Source organism: Chinchilla lanigera, unplaced genomic scaffold, assembly GCF_000276665.1.
Source record: "Chinchilla lanigera isolate Chin_1 unplaced genomic scaffold, ChiLan1.0 scaffold00010, whole genome shotgun sequence".
Lineage (NCBI taxonomy): Eukaryota > Metazoa > Chordata > Mammalia > Rodentia > Chinchillidae > Chinchilla > Chinchilla lanigera.
Window position 1 is genome coordinate 9162650 of NW_004955411.1, and position 15705 is coordinate 9178354.

Genomic DNA, 15705 nt, shown 5'->3' on the forward strand with positions numbered 1-15705 from the left:
GAGATTAAACTACTATATTCCTGAGTATAAACTGTCACATTTATAAAATATTTTAAAAAGAAAATAGAAATGTTTCTAATTTATCTCATAGACATCAAATATATAAACATAAAAGCTATTTCTTACTGAGTTCTTGTTTATACACATTTCAGGTGAATACACAGAGTCTTCCCTCAGTATACGAGGAGGACTGGTTCTGAAATTTAAGATATAAAAATCTATGAATATTCAAGATTTTTAATGAACTGACATAGTATTTGTGCAAGACCCATGCATGGATTCTCATATACTTTAAATCTTCTCTAGATTACATATAACACCTAATATAATATAAGTGCCTTGTAAAAAGTTGTTATAGTATTTGTTTAGGGAATAATGAGGAGAAAAGTTATACATGTTCAGTGTGAATGTAATTCTTTTCTTGAATATTTTAATCTGCAGTGTGATGACTCTGAGGATTCGGATGCACGGATGGGAAGGGCTGACTCTGCGGTCAGTGGTCCTCACCTAACCCTCTCAGTTTGGACTCAGCAACCCACTCACACCTACGCATGAGGCCCAGAGATTCACGGAGTATAGACAGCTTATCCATACTTCCACTTTCTCAGAAATGTGTCCTGACTTCTATTCCATGGTACTGTTTCTGCTGAATGTGGCAGTGGTTTCTTGTAATATACGGCCAGCAAAAAAGTAAAACAAGGGTATACTGCTATTGCTTTCATTTGAATTTAAGGTAAGTAAATAAGTGCACTTTTAGCCCAGTGACTTAGCAGTCTGTGACCCCTTCCGGTGTCAGAAGGCAAGTTGGAATGTGAGGGTCAGGGTACCAACAGTTCTTGCCAGATGGTGCTGGGGGCGGGGCTTCTGTGGAAAGAAAAACGCTATCAGGATTGGGTTGCTTTCCTTGTTTGAGTCCTATAGGAAACCACACAAATAAGGAACTGGGTAAATAGCGTTTATCTGATTGTGTTGGTAGTAAATTTAATAATAATAATGTATCAAATTAGGCTTCTTGCTGTCCTCGGAAATCCCCCTCCCACTGCTTAAACATAATCCTTGTCATCACGGCATTCAGGCCTCTTCACAAATGCCTCTATAATCTCAATATTTTTCTTTTCTGTGTATTCTGTTTAGACATCATGAATACACTACTTCCCTAATCCCACAAGAAGTTAGACTGTTTCTTTGCATTGTCTTCCCAGTTGCTAATACTTCAGCTGAAAGATATGTTTTCTCCGTTAACCAAAATATTTCTCATTTTCTCTTTCTCTTTTTCTTCTTTTTTTTTGTTGGCATCAGGAATCGAACTCAGGACCTTGTGCTTGCCAGGCAGGCACTGGACTTCTGAGCTATATACTCCCTACCTTATTTTTCATTTCAAGTCTTAATTCAAAAGGTATCTCTCTTCTTTCTGATCAAAGCTTGTTATTTGGGCCTATCATTTGCACCATTCTTCTTTGAAAAGAAATAAGTAGTTGAATATTCTAATTCTCATTGTCTAGTACAGTAACTGACCACTTCTCAGCAATAATATTTTTTGTATACAAGCGTTTTCCAAAGCAAAGTGAAACCATGTCCTGCACCTATGCATGGTTTAATATAGAAGTTAACATGAAGATCTTTTCCAGAAACAGGTGAACCAGAGTATCCAGAGACACAGATAAGTACCATTTGAAGTGTGTTAAAAAATACTTAAAATTGTTGGCTGGAAGAAAATATAGAGACAGAATGATTTGTCTTATTGTGTATCATTTCCAGATCTAAGAAATAGATGGTGACTCACAATTACAGGGAGATAAAGACAAAAAGGAAATTCTAGTCTCCAAAAATAAAAGGCTCATACAACAGGAGGCTTTACAGGTGGTTTTAGTACATGCTGAAATATTGATAGATATTGGGGAAAAAATCTACATTTCAAAATGATGAGAAAAAAGAGGATGAAATTTCCAAAACATAAATTTGTTTTGGAAGTGTTTAAGGAAATGCAAATTCTTATCACAATAATTTCATTAGTACATAGCATACACGTGTATTGCATTAGTATAAGCTACTCCATAAAGACACATAGATTAAAATATGTTAGAAGAAATGTCTATTTTTAGCACACAGTTTTGAGAATGTGCAATGATGATAACAGATATTGTATTGCATTCCTCACAGCAAAAATTATCATTTATTCAAATGCTTGAGTGATTTGTTCACATTTTCACATATATCAGCCTCAGTATTGGAATCTTTAGAATTTGGCCTCAGATATTCTACCTTCACATTCTTTAGGTCACTTTAAATGTGTTCTGTGAATCATTGACTATGTTACTATGTGTCCTCTTTTAGTATCTGGACCAGCTAACAATATTTCTTTACTCACAATGATAAAAGTGAAAAAGCAGCTACTGACCAGGATTAATAGAAGCCACCTTGGACCACCATCATGAGAGATGAGGAAGATCTAAACATTTCTTCTGCTTTCCTCACAACAATAACTAAAATGGTAATAGTCCAGGCTTAGAAAATTGAATGAGCTAAGTGATAAATTGAGGTAGTTTAAAAAATAATTAGTATTTTAAAAAATTGTATATGCTTTCCTTGAATAACAAATCCAAGTAATTTATATTAAGAATTAATATTTTAACATTTTGTGATTTATTGGTACATTTTACATTTATACACATATTTTTTATTATCGTGGTGAAACTCATTACAGTCCTTGTATTGCTTTTTAGAAACAACTATCATGAAATAAAATGTGATTTTATGTAGTGTTGGAGTATTTCATCTTCAGATTTATATGGAGATTTAAAAAGAGATTTATGAAATTACATTTGACAAACATCCTATTTTAGTCTTTTTGATACTTAACACAGGTCATTTGAAATTGAGCTATGAGTAATGTCACTGATATTCTCTTGGGTATAAATGTATTCTTAATACAAACAGAGAAATATATATACAGTAAAAATTTAAAGCTTATAGCACTAGTTTTTGTCTCCATCATATGTCATAAAATAACATATGTATATCTAATTATTCCATCATGAGTGAACCTCTTAAAATTTATTTACTGACATCTGTTTTAGCAGTATATATAAAATATTCCACACTATTAAATAAATACTTTTTAATGTAGAATGTAAAAAAGCTAATTAATTTCTAGGCTTAATATACATATATCACATTGTTAATGATTAAAGGACTACATTATTTATAAATCCTAAGATTAAATTTTTAAAAAACTGATTGAAATATATAATATGCTGAATTTTAGATAATATGATTTAGTCCCAATTTGTTTCATAAAATACAAGATAAACTCAATGATTTTAGACACTTCATTTGAGAATTAATGAAAATAATATGTATCGAACTTTTGTGTCATATTAAACCCTTTACTGAGTAATACATCTGAGTTAGATGATAATATTCATGAAAAATTCAATTATATTTTAAAAAATGACTGCAATTGTACACACATAAGAAAAGCTCAGTCAGTCAGCAGTGGATTTGTCCACCTCAGAAATTTCCATCATTTTTTTTCCAGCTCTGGTTTTAGATTACTGGACAAATCTAAGGAAGGAGAAGAACAAGGAGAAAAAATAGAAAATAGATTGTTCCAAGTAACTACTTCTTTCAGCTAGTTATTCATAGTAGACACTTTTATTTTTCTTATAGGTTTCACTCTACAAATTTCATCTAATAGTTCAGATGAGAAGCAATGAAGGATTTTACCAATTTCCTTTCCTCTTTCTGCTCCATCTTATTTTTTATAATAGACTGTTATTCTTTTTATTATTTTGCATTATTTACAATTTGAAAACAGAGGAAATATTTAAGAATCACCATTAGAATTTTTAATACATATTAAAATCTAAGTAAAATAAAAACCATATCTGAAATGTCTTACTAAACATCTAGTGGTAGAAACATTTGGACTAGTGGTAATCATAGTTTTAATAATGTGAGATCTGTTAGTGTAAACACACACCCGCTATAAAATCAAAAACAGAAGCACCTGACAGTACCTTATAATTATTCATAAGGTAGAAAAACAAAATGCTTCACTGAGCAGATTTATAATGCCAAGTAAAGTAATCTATATTCAAGGGATAACTGTTCATATCAGTGGTAGCCAGTGGTGATTTTGAACCTAAAGCAGCAAGAATTTAGAACTATTCTCTGACTGCCCATACTCAATGAAACATATGGGGATTAGGCATTTATATAATATCTGGACTGTCACACTAAGCCACATATATTCAAAACCAGATATTAAAATCCACATAAAAGGAGTTTAGGGGGACTGAACATAATTACTCTACTTAGGAAGTAGAATTCAGTTCCAATGTTCAATTCCTAATGCACTAGGGTTCCACCTGCTATAATTTAAAGCCATTATTGAAATCTTCACAGCATGAGATATGTCACAGTTCATGAGTATGGCATGGTGCAAAGGATGAAAGATTACTTGGAGTCATGGTCCAGTTCAAACTCCAAGAAGGCCTAGAGGAACTGCCCTTAGAGACACTTTCACATGAGTCTTGTAAAGACAGACCCAACCTGAAGCTCCTGTGGTTTTCTATTTATAGAATGAGGAAGCAAGGATAAAGGATAAAGGAAGGACATCAGTGCAGGAATTCCTGGAGGGGAAATGGGAAGGAAAAAAGGACAGGGTAAATTTAGGGTGGTCCGTCACATGACTGACCTTTGGAGAAATCTAAGTAATTAGTTGGACTGTAAGGAAGATGAAGCCAAAGCATTCATTTCTTAAGGCAGCATGCTTTTATCCTTCTTGGACTTGTGGTTCTGTAGGCTATCTTTCAGCAATGAACCATACATGCCAGGCGGTTTTGGTCATGTGGCTTCAAACGTCTCTTACGTTTGCATATCCAACTGATACAAACTTCTAGCCAGTGCCTCCCACAGCGATAACTTCTTTTGGATCTTTGAAAGCCCTGATATAAAGCAGCTTATATCTAAAGATTTTCCAAAAATGACCTGGTTATTTATAATAATACCTAACTCAGAAAATACATTCCATTGTTATTGAACACCTTTCAGGTAACTAAAGGGGCCAATTTTGGTATCTATTAGATATGAGGATAGATAAGTAGTATTATTAAACTTAACCAAAAGACATAAACCTAAACTGTGCTAGTTCACTGTGCTTCATAATAGGTTTTGCTTTTAATGAAAAAGAATTTTACTATTATTACAAAAAGTAGTTTATCATGCTTCATAATAAGAATTTATAAAATTTATTGAAAAATCTCTTTCAGTAATAATTAGTTCAACCTCTGTCTGAAGCTACCACTTTTCCATCCTAACACATGCTCTGAATGCTGCATTAACTTTATGATGGACAAGAGGAAAATTTACTTTGGTTAATACTATTTTATCTGATTTGAATCATATCTTCTATAAGCTAGAGTCCTAACTAGAAACAGATGTTACAGCCAAATTAAAATAGTTTTCAAAACACTCACAGTTTTTAGTTATAAATCTGTGACGTTTACAAGAAGTACAGGAATGCATTGCAGCAGTAGCTAGGCCCTACCCACTCCTAAACAAAGAGTAAAAGTCCCTGGGACCAGAAAAAGGTAGTCAAGGAAACTGAGCAGCTTTGGAAGATGCAGTAGCTTTCAGTGAAGGGACACATTCTCCTGAACTCTGGGGCTTAAGTAGGATGACAAAGGTAGACATACCTACACTTCCGCCTTCTGCCTTCTTTCAATCCCCTGCTGACTTTCGCCAACCCAATGGAAGCCAAGGGGCCTGAGAGACTTTTTTATATGATCCAGAAGGGTACGTCTTCCAGGGCAGAGAGTAAGAGGGAGGAAGGCAGAGAGAGGACCTGTAAGGACATATTCAACAGGAATGTTTTCTAAAAACAGACTTTAATTTTTTCAGAATACAAAATGAAACAGGTACTTCTATAAACTTTGAAAAAAAATAAAGAAGTATCTGAACTGTGTGTTTACATAATGATATCAAATTTAATATTAGAAATGTGGCTTGATACAACAAACACACTAAACCATGCTATATGCAGAGAACACCATCTAAACTTTAGACTGATAGTGAATCATACAAGTCTACACAGGAGAGATGCATTGTCCTGTTCGTGAGACAGTAGGCCTATTCGGTGGTTGGGGTTCTTATATCTACTGCTCGTTTAGCCTAGCAGGGCAGATTCTGTGGGAAATCATTCCCCGTGAGGCAGGAACGGTACAAAGCATGGAGAGACAACGTCAGGGTGGACGTGGTCTTTATGCTTTTGATTGAGCTCATGATGCTACCCCGGAAACGTTCACCTTTGTGTTACCATCACAGAAAGCCCAAAGTGACTTCGCTCATAGGCCATATTCTGCAAAGGAGCCGAGCAGTCCTCACAGGGTCACTGTACAAACAGCTATGGGGAAAACTGGAAGAGCAAAAATTAAGAATATGAATATAATTTCCACTGAGCTCCTGCTGTCACATGGGAAGCAGCTCCCTAGGACAGGAAAGTGCAGGCTATCTTTACCCCTCAGGTTTATGCCAAGGCTCACAGTGACTTCTCAGAAACCCACTGCTCTTTCTCTTATGCACTCTATCTTTTAACAACTCATATGTTTATTAAAGCAGGCGCTCAAAACCCCATGATATAAACTGTGAGGGTTGTTTAGCCCTCTTAGGTCTTTTTTATTTATTTCACCGAATTGAGCAGATGAGGAAGAGTAAGTAAATTAACATTTGTTGAGAAATCATTATCTCTTGTTGACAAAGTGTTAAGTATTTTAATTTGAAAAAGAATTTCCTAAGGACAATATTAGAGAATTAATTACAACTCACATCATACCAAGTCCTAGAAGGTGGAATAGAAAATAACACACAAAGAAAAATCTATAAAACAATGAAAATTGTACACAATGCACTGTTTATTTGAGATATTTAATAATAAATACTCATTTTAATTCTTAATCTTGCCTTAACTTGCCACTGCAGATATCTATTTCTTTAACTCTTCTTCCCATAAATATGCACTGATTCCATCTGATTTCACATCATATCAAATTACATACATTTACAGACTTTTCTTGGTTGCAATCTGGGTTGGCTCTTTTCTCAGTGATTTTAAGAGTGTATTTTTACCAGGAATGTGTATTATAGCCTGGCAAATCCTTTTAAGACATGTGGGTATGTATTAAAGTGTATCTCACAGGGTCAGTTTTTTACAAGGTTCTATCCTGAAACTATATGCCTGAATTATATCTTGCTTGAACCTTGGCTTTGTCCCATTTTTTAACTTATGGACTAGGCTTTTACCCACTCATTGTAATTATTTAAGAAGTTGTATTCATAAATAAACAACTATAAAAGGATAAACAATTTAAGCATAAGAAAACCTCTAGTTTTAATGTGGTCTGGAGTATTTAACAGCATCACTTTATGTAACAAGCTTTTGGTATAATCAGAGTAAACACATTTAATATAAATCTGAAAGGAATTAACCTACATGGTAAATTCCTTTTGCTTCACAATGATGTTATACAATAGGAATATACTGCTTTCAATTTTTTCTCAAGTCTCAAAGCAAAGGCACACTCATGAGTTGTTTGTGTGACATGTTAAAGAGTCTTTTCAATGGACAGAAATTTTGAGAATTGAAATATATTCAGGTACTGTGATCATTCATAATTCTTTTCCCTTTTATACTGGTAGACTGTTTAAGTGAAGTCCAGTATTTCTTAGGAGCAGTTACTATTTGATGTGAACTGGAGTTCTGAGCAGAACACTGATACATCTTTAATCACTTTGCAGAACTATAAAGACTGCTGTGATGTTGTTTCCATGCTAGCCTATGAGATAGCTCAACTTCTCAGGCCTCTTCAGTTATCACATATAACTGGATGACTCATCAGTCCTGTTTTCTCTTGTGGTTTGGGTTACAACTTCCTATGGAAATCTTCAAGTGGGTGTCTTCCAGATTCAGTACACCTGACTATACAAAACTAAATCTTCCTTATTTCATCCCTTTATTACTCACACTAGTAAATAGTAACATATTTTATCCGTTTCTAACCCTAGGAACCTGGGAGATACTTTTGATATTTTCTTCTACATCTAATTGATTATAGAATCCTATTGACTCTACCACCTAGGCCATCGCTGACATTTTCTCTTTACCAAATCTCCTCCCTACCATTCAGGCTTGCTCTAATGCACTGACTGGGTACTGTCTGATTAGTCTTTTACTTTTCAGTTTCAAATACCTGGTGCCGCCAAGATTACAAGTTTACTTAGAAAATTTACTAGACTTTCCACATATTACTAGTAGCTTTATTTTATTCTAGTCTCTGGGTTATTCCCTTGCTCTTGCGAAGCTGCAACTGTAGGGAGCTAATTTCAGCTCTTTAGCTGTGTCACACTCTGTCTTATTGCCATGTTGTTCTACAGACCATGTACACATAGGTACAGAGTATTTTTCCTTCTCTTCTACTCCTTCCCATTCCTTGTCCTAGCTCCAACCCAGTATGTGGCTCACACACTATGCCAGCTCTCCCAAAATTCCCATGACTCTCCCTTAAACACTTTTTCCAGCTTAAAGATGAGTCCTTTCAATATGCTACTTCTGTACAGTGTGTTTTCCACTTGTCATGCCTTTTCTTTAGTTGCTGAGACAAAGTACCTGACACCCAATGTTAAGGAGTCAATGGTTTATTTCATTCACCAGTTTGTAGAGATTTCAGTCCATAATCCACTGGCTTCAAAACAGGTTGGAGTGGCAGAGGGGGATCACAGAAGAGAACCAGTTCATGGCAAGCAGAAGACAGCAAAAGCAAGTAAGGAAGGAACCGTAGCAGCGTCTTTCTGACCCTTTTGTCTAATCCAGGCTGCTCTGTACAGGTAGCACTCACACCCTTAAACTTACTACCCTCGATCCTAGCATTGCATCATGAATTAATTCCATCCTCAGATACTGTAGGCCCAACCACCTCTGGAAAAGCCCCTATGATGACATGAGGCTTTTGGGGGAACATTTAAATGTAAGCCATAATACTACTCATACTGTACATCATATTTTATTTTATTTTATTTGTCTTTTTGAGACAGAGTCTCGCTAGGCAGCTCAGGCTGGACTTGAGCTCACTTTATAGCCCAGGCTGGTCTTGAACTCTCAACGATCCTCCTGCTTCAGCCTCCTGAGTGCTGGGATTACAGGTGTGCACCATCATGCCTGGCTGTACATCATATCTTGTTACAATTGCTTATTTAGTTGCTTCAACTTGTGATTTTATTTTATCTTCCTTACTAGATTGTAATGACAATTCCAGGATTTCATCATTTTCTTCTTAATAGTTTCTTTTTTGCCTAGGATAATGACCACATAGAGATACTTAATGTTTATTGAATAGAAGAAAGCTTAAATTTTGATATAAAAAGTGAATTTCAGTTTAAAGTTATTGATAAATAGTTTTGCTAGAAGTTATATATTCCAATAGTTGTTTCTCTGTTTGAAAACAAAATCTAATGGCCTAAAATTGATTCAGAAATATAACCTTTAAATATGTCAAAGATAAAATATAGAATTGAAAATAGAGCTGCGTGTGGTGACACACATCTGTAATCCTAGCACTTGAGAGTCTGAGGTAAGAGGATCGCCGTGAGTTTAAGACCAGCCTGGGCTACATAAACAAATTCAAGGCCAGCCTGAACTGCATAGTGAGAACCTGTCTAAAAAATAAATAAATAAATAAATAAATAAACAAACGAATAAATAAATAAATAAATAAAAGATTGAAAATATAATTCAAGGACCGAGCTGCAAAGCTATTATGCAAATGCTAAGAGATCTCTCATTATACTGAAATGATATCATCGCAGATGTCTACTGTTTTACAATGGAGATGCATCCTGATAAACTCATCAGGAGCGAAACATGCCCTTTATAGTATACGTCTACACTACTGAACATCATGGCTTATTATAGCCTGCATTATACATTCTTGGAACACTTACACTAGCTGACACTTGAACGGAACCATGCAACAGAAGCTTAAGTTATACTAAAGTGTTAAATACCTAGAGTATGTTATTGAATGTTGTGCTGAAAGAGAAAAGCAGGATGCTAAATGTGATTTCCCATTATCACTAAGTCAAAACCCTTAACTTCAACCACCATTATTGAACACATCCTGTCGTATTTGAAAATTAGGCTGCAGCCTGGGCTACAGAATGAGCACAAGGCCACCCGAACTGCATAGAGAGACCCTGTCTCAGAAAGTCCAAAACAACAACAACAAAAAAGCAAAGAGAAAGTAAATTAAGTGAACATAGTGACACATTGTTTTTTTTTTTTAATTTAACCTCAGTTGTATTGCTGAGTGCCATGCATTTATTTCAACCACGGTCATTCATTTCCTATTAAGTTTTATTTGGATAAGACATCCTTACCTTTAACATCATTTTACACAAAATGTCACTCATTTAGCTATTTTTTTATGAAACATTCATTATTGAAGACTTTCTCTTTTTTTTAAATTATGAGTTATTCTCAATTATTAAGACGTGTTCCTCTTTTCAGCATGGTCATTGACTCCAACCCACTCAGGGTCACGGTGACCGCAGAGGTACCAAACATTGATAAAAGCTCTATGAGGGCAAAACAAAAGAAGTCTAGCTAGATAGTCCAGGAAATGTCCTCCTGCAGTCTGAGGATCAGATTACAGCAGTAAGTTCAGCCAGAAAGAATCACCTGGAAGGAAAAGCTGCAGTTTCCAGTAAGATTGTCAGGTGTATTTTCTAATTGTTTCAGGAAGCAGGTATCAAAACTGCTTTCACCAGAAAATGTGGAGAGACAGCTTTCATTGCGCCCCAGTGAGAAATGATTCAATTGAATGGATTTACAGAAGAATAGCAGCTGGTTCTTTTCTCAAAAGAAATCCTGGCATCAAAGAAGGTGTAAGTTTTACCCACCTAAAGTGGAGCTATGTGTCAAAGATGATGTTAATAATGATCCACAGGGTCTAATGAAGTACTAATTTCTGCAAAATTTTGCTTGTCTGGACTTGCTGTAGGACACTCTACACAAGCTAATTTTGAAATACTGGAGAAATCCTGGTTGCCCCAGAACTGCACACCGGCTGATATGAAGATTGAACTTGGTGTTGACGTGACCACCAAAGGAATGGTTCTCACTGATATTACTGAGAACGATTCCTGGAGAGTGTGGCCACAAGCAGAGAGAAGCCAGCAGAACGACGAACAGTCTTATCGCAACCTCAAGGAAGAAACCGCGAAGGACTCCAGATGACAAAGAAAAACTTTGAGTGAGTTGCAAAGAGAGTACAGTTGCTTCCAAAATCAGAAAGCCAGTGTAAGGTTGTCGTATTGATGGGCTCAAGTTCTGATCTTGGTCACTGCGAAAAAATGAAAAAGCCTTGTGGAAATTACTGAATTCCCTGTGAGCTGAGAGTAATGTCTGCCCAGAAAGGCCCACATGAAGCGCTGAGGATTAAAGCTGCGTCTGAAGGGGATGGCATGCTGACTCTCCGTGGCCGCCGCAGGCAGAAGCAATGGTTTGGGCCCGGTGAGGTCTGGTAAGGCTGCATATCCAGTTATCAGCGGTCTTCCCCTCTCATTAGGCTGAGGAGCTCAGGACTGTGTGGTGTTCTCTGCAACTACCCAGGGGGATCGGCTGTTCCACCAAACTTTCTCCCGTAGGCTCAGCTCCCTTTGCTGCTCAGAAATTTGGATTAAACAACCACTTGGTATGGGGCAAACTGCAAGCGAGCATATTGAACACATGGATTTCCTTGAAGCAGGCTGACAAGAAAATCAGAAAATGTAATTTCTAAAAATATCATTTCATGGGGAAGGGGTCCTATACATTGCTAGTTTAGCTGCAGAAAAATAAGCAAAATAGAAAAAATAATTTTTGTTCAGAGTACACAAGTTGATATATGAAGAAATACTTCTCTAAATATGCTAAAAAAGACCAGAGATGTTATTTCATAGCACCAGAGTGCTTCTAGAACTATGATCTAATAAACTATCATAAAAATTTATTTATTGACAGAGTCTAGTGTGAATTGGAAGTCCCATAAACTTGCTTCTCTTCCACTTAGCACATACTATGTATAATGTATATATAATTAAATCTATGTGGTTTTAAAAATAAGTATCTGCACTGTATGGCTATTCATGGTACTGACTTTAATGGTGTACTTTCCTGGGTTAAATTTTAGAAAAAGAAATGAGCTTAATCACTGTGATTGCTTATCCTATATCCTGAGGTTAAGCTAGTTCCTTTGGAAAAGATATGGCTACTGAAGATATTAAATTCAATATTTTTTCACTTTTAATTGAGGTTTTATTGTACAGTCTTTAAAAAGTTAATCCACATGAAAATATCATTCTCTGTTCCTTCCTTCTTTGCAGACACCAATCCAAGAAAAGGGGAATTTTAAGCAATTTTCAGAAAATACAAAAAAATATTATGATCCAGCAAAGTCTGGCTTTCACCTCTTAAAAGCTGAAACATGCCTCTGGTAACCTGCAGTAGGCCGCGAAATAATGATGTGGTGTGCTAAACGGCAGCTTTCACATTTCATGTGTGCTCCACCACTCCGTTTTCAGTAGCTCATTTGGGGAGGATCAGCATTCTTCACAAGCTGAAAACACACCACAGGTCAGGGCGGTAGGCCTGGTGGGAAAAGAACGTGGCCCACAAAGGTGGTCTTTGTGAGACATGACGACACGTTGGTGTCTGTTACTGAATTGGCAGGCTGGCCACTTCCCCTAGTGTCTGCTCTTGAAATACTAAACTCATCTGGGTTGCAGGGCACGATTCGGGAAACAAGCGGGCTTTGAAGGGACCCAGCCCCTGAGCTCCAGAACTAGGATCAGTTTCACAGGTTTAGGTGAAATCCCTGCTATGAAGGCTGATGCTGTGCAGTGGACTTTGGTGAAAGCTCATTCAGCTTGCTGATTATTTTTATGGGACGAATATCTCCCAAGGCTCAACGTGATAGAATAACAGAGCCCTTATGTTTTCTAGAATTATGAAGTGTTCCCACTGAACTATTCTTTCATTGAGTTTTGAGGTGTTTTATCAAGAGAGGAGAACTACAGTACTTTAGACCATATCAATTTCTGTAGACCTGTTTGGAAATGAGTCACTCTGAATTTCTGTAAACTGCATTAAAAGTAACTTTATTAGTGTTTGAAAATATTTTCTTCTTGAAAAAAAGTCTTCGGGATTTACACCTTATCTAATTACCACATTGACTTCTCTTTTCCACTTCAAACTCTCAGAGTAGGCAGCCTGAGACTGTCGGCATTGAATGCTGCATGACCTAAGCTGTCACATCTGGGCTAACCAAGGGCTTTATTCCCATGGCAAGGTGACCTGGCATTCTAGCTGCTTCTTTTTAATTGAATGGTGTGGTATCATTTTAATGCTTTGCATGTTTTTAATTTTTCTTTTGGTCTCAATTTATAATTACTACATTCTTCAACTATGGCAGAATCTGCAGGAGTGTTCAGTGTTAGACTTAGGAGAGAGTAAATACTTTAACAGCTTATTTCTAAAACAATTGTAAAAATTTTCAGACACAGAGCTATTTCTGCTATGACTACAGTAAATATTCTTATTAACAGGAAAGAAAAGAGTGAATCATGTTACACCCATCTCAGCTTTGTTTTCAAGGTGTCTGAGATAACGGTAAGCTCTTCAATCAATATATGTAAAAGATTTTATTCTTTAACAGTGCATTCAAATGTTCCATCATATTTGTCTCTTACTCTTCCTGTAGCTGGTAACTTACCAAGCTCTTACCACTCTGTCATGGGAGAAAGGGGTCAGGCCTTCTAATTTCTGAGACCTCATTGTTTATCTATTTACAGCATTTTTTCATATTCAAAAACAAAACATGATTTCTCATGTATAGATTTTTGCCATTTTTAAGAGTTTTATGCAAATTACTATTGGCTGCCAGGTGGCAGGATATTAAAGTGTCCTTCAAAGTGGCATATCTAAGTGTAAAGAAGAAATTGTTCTGCATTAGCCATGGAGGCAGTGATGTAGAAAATTAATTTGAAACAGGTATATCAACTGTTTGAAAGAAATGTATTTTCAGATAGACTGAGGTAATTGGAAGTCCCAAAGAAAATATGAGAAAGAACAATATGAATCTCAGCTAATAAATTAGGGTGTAGAAACTTTGATAGTAATTGAAATAAAAATATATTATCACCTTACCTTGTTGGTATATGAAGTAGTGGTTCAGAGAAATGAGAGACTTCCTCCTTTCTCCTACCAAAAGTTGATTACTAATCCTGATGCCTATGCTTTTATCTACATAGTAGACTATATTCCATTTTGCCTATAATTTTTTCTTTTGCTTTTCCTATTGAATAATTGAATAAAGAAGAGTATTATATTGCATCCAATTACAATATTCTAATATTATTTCTATTCCAACAATATATTTAAGTTACATTATTAATGAATTTTTGAAACATTATGTGAATTCTAATTATACTAGATATATTATGTAAGAAAAGCTATTTGTAATATGTAGTAAGACGTTATATTTAACATAGATAATTCATGTCATACATAGTTGTTTTGTTTTACACAGTTTATTTTTTCTTTAACTGCTCTCTCAGTTGAGTAAAAGCAAAATGTAGTATTTTAAGTGCTGGTATCACACTGTTGATTTTGCAAGTCTCTGGGTTTTGGTTATTTTCCTGTTTAATTCCATCTGTTTTAAGGATAGAATGGATACTTTTCATAGCTTTCAGGTAATGGAGAAATATAATTCATCCTCCATATAAGATACTTTGGAAAGTGCAAAGAGGGATACTATAAATAATTAATTCTGGGAAATGAATTTTACACTTGGAAGGAATTGGGGATATACTATCACTTGAGTTTTAAAGAAGTCCATAATATTTTCTTCTTTTGTAAGCCAATCAGTCAAAGTAAAACATCAGAAATCCCCTTAGAGGACCAAATATGACCTTATTAAACATTCCAACTCTAAAGAGATGCAATATACAAACTCCTTTGTAAAAAGTTCTCAAACATTTCTTAAAGTAAAAGTTAAAACAAACATAATAAATAGGTTCTGCTGTAGTCTCTAGCTCAAAATATCTGTCATTACTATTCACTGGTTGCTGAGACACTCTTGGTCAGAAGGGTTAGGAGAACAACTGAATCCTGCAGCCGCTGACCTTCAAGGAAAAGTCATGTAAATTGTAAGACAATTTCATAAAATTCAGCACAAGGGCGTCAATGTTATGGACATGATAGACTGTGACTCTGATGTTGCAGACCGTCATTGCTGTTGTAAGACATCTATTGACTTTCCTCCCAGTTTCCTCCAGAGCAGTGGTGATTCCATAGAGCATAGAATCCCTCACAGGAGAAAGTTCTTGTATTGGAAGTATTTTTTACTCACAGCAGTAGGGTATGTGCTGTAGAGATAATTAAGGTCTGCTTCCTGAAAAAGAGCTATGTGTTTAAATTGTATAAATGAGTACAAAACCCTTCATAAATTTAAAAGGCTTTAAAAGTGAATGGTAGAAAGAAATAAAACAAGAGACTTAGATAAAGTATTAACAAGTATTAAAATCGCAGAGTAAGTGAATATTAGAGAAATCAGATCAGATATTTGAAATGGTTTGAAACAAGCTCTGTCAAAAACACATGGTTTCAGGGGC

At 35.6% G+C, this 15705-nt stretch overlaps 1 pseudogene; it reads left to right on the top strand.

Moving 5' to 3' along the window:
* The first annotated feature begins 375 nt into the window (after nt 1–375).
* On the top strand, nt 376–11881 carry LOC102014542 (annotated as a pseudogene).
* Nucleotides 11882–15705: the final 3824 nt, after the last annotated feature.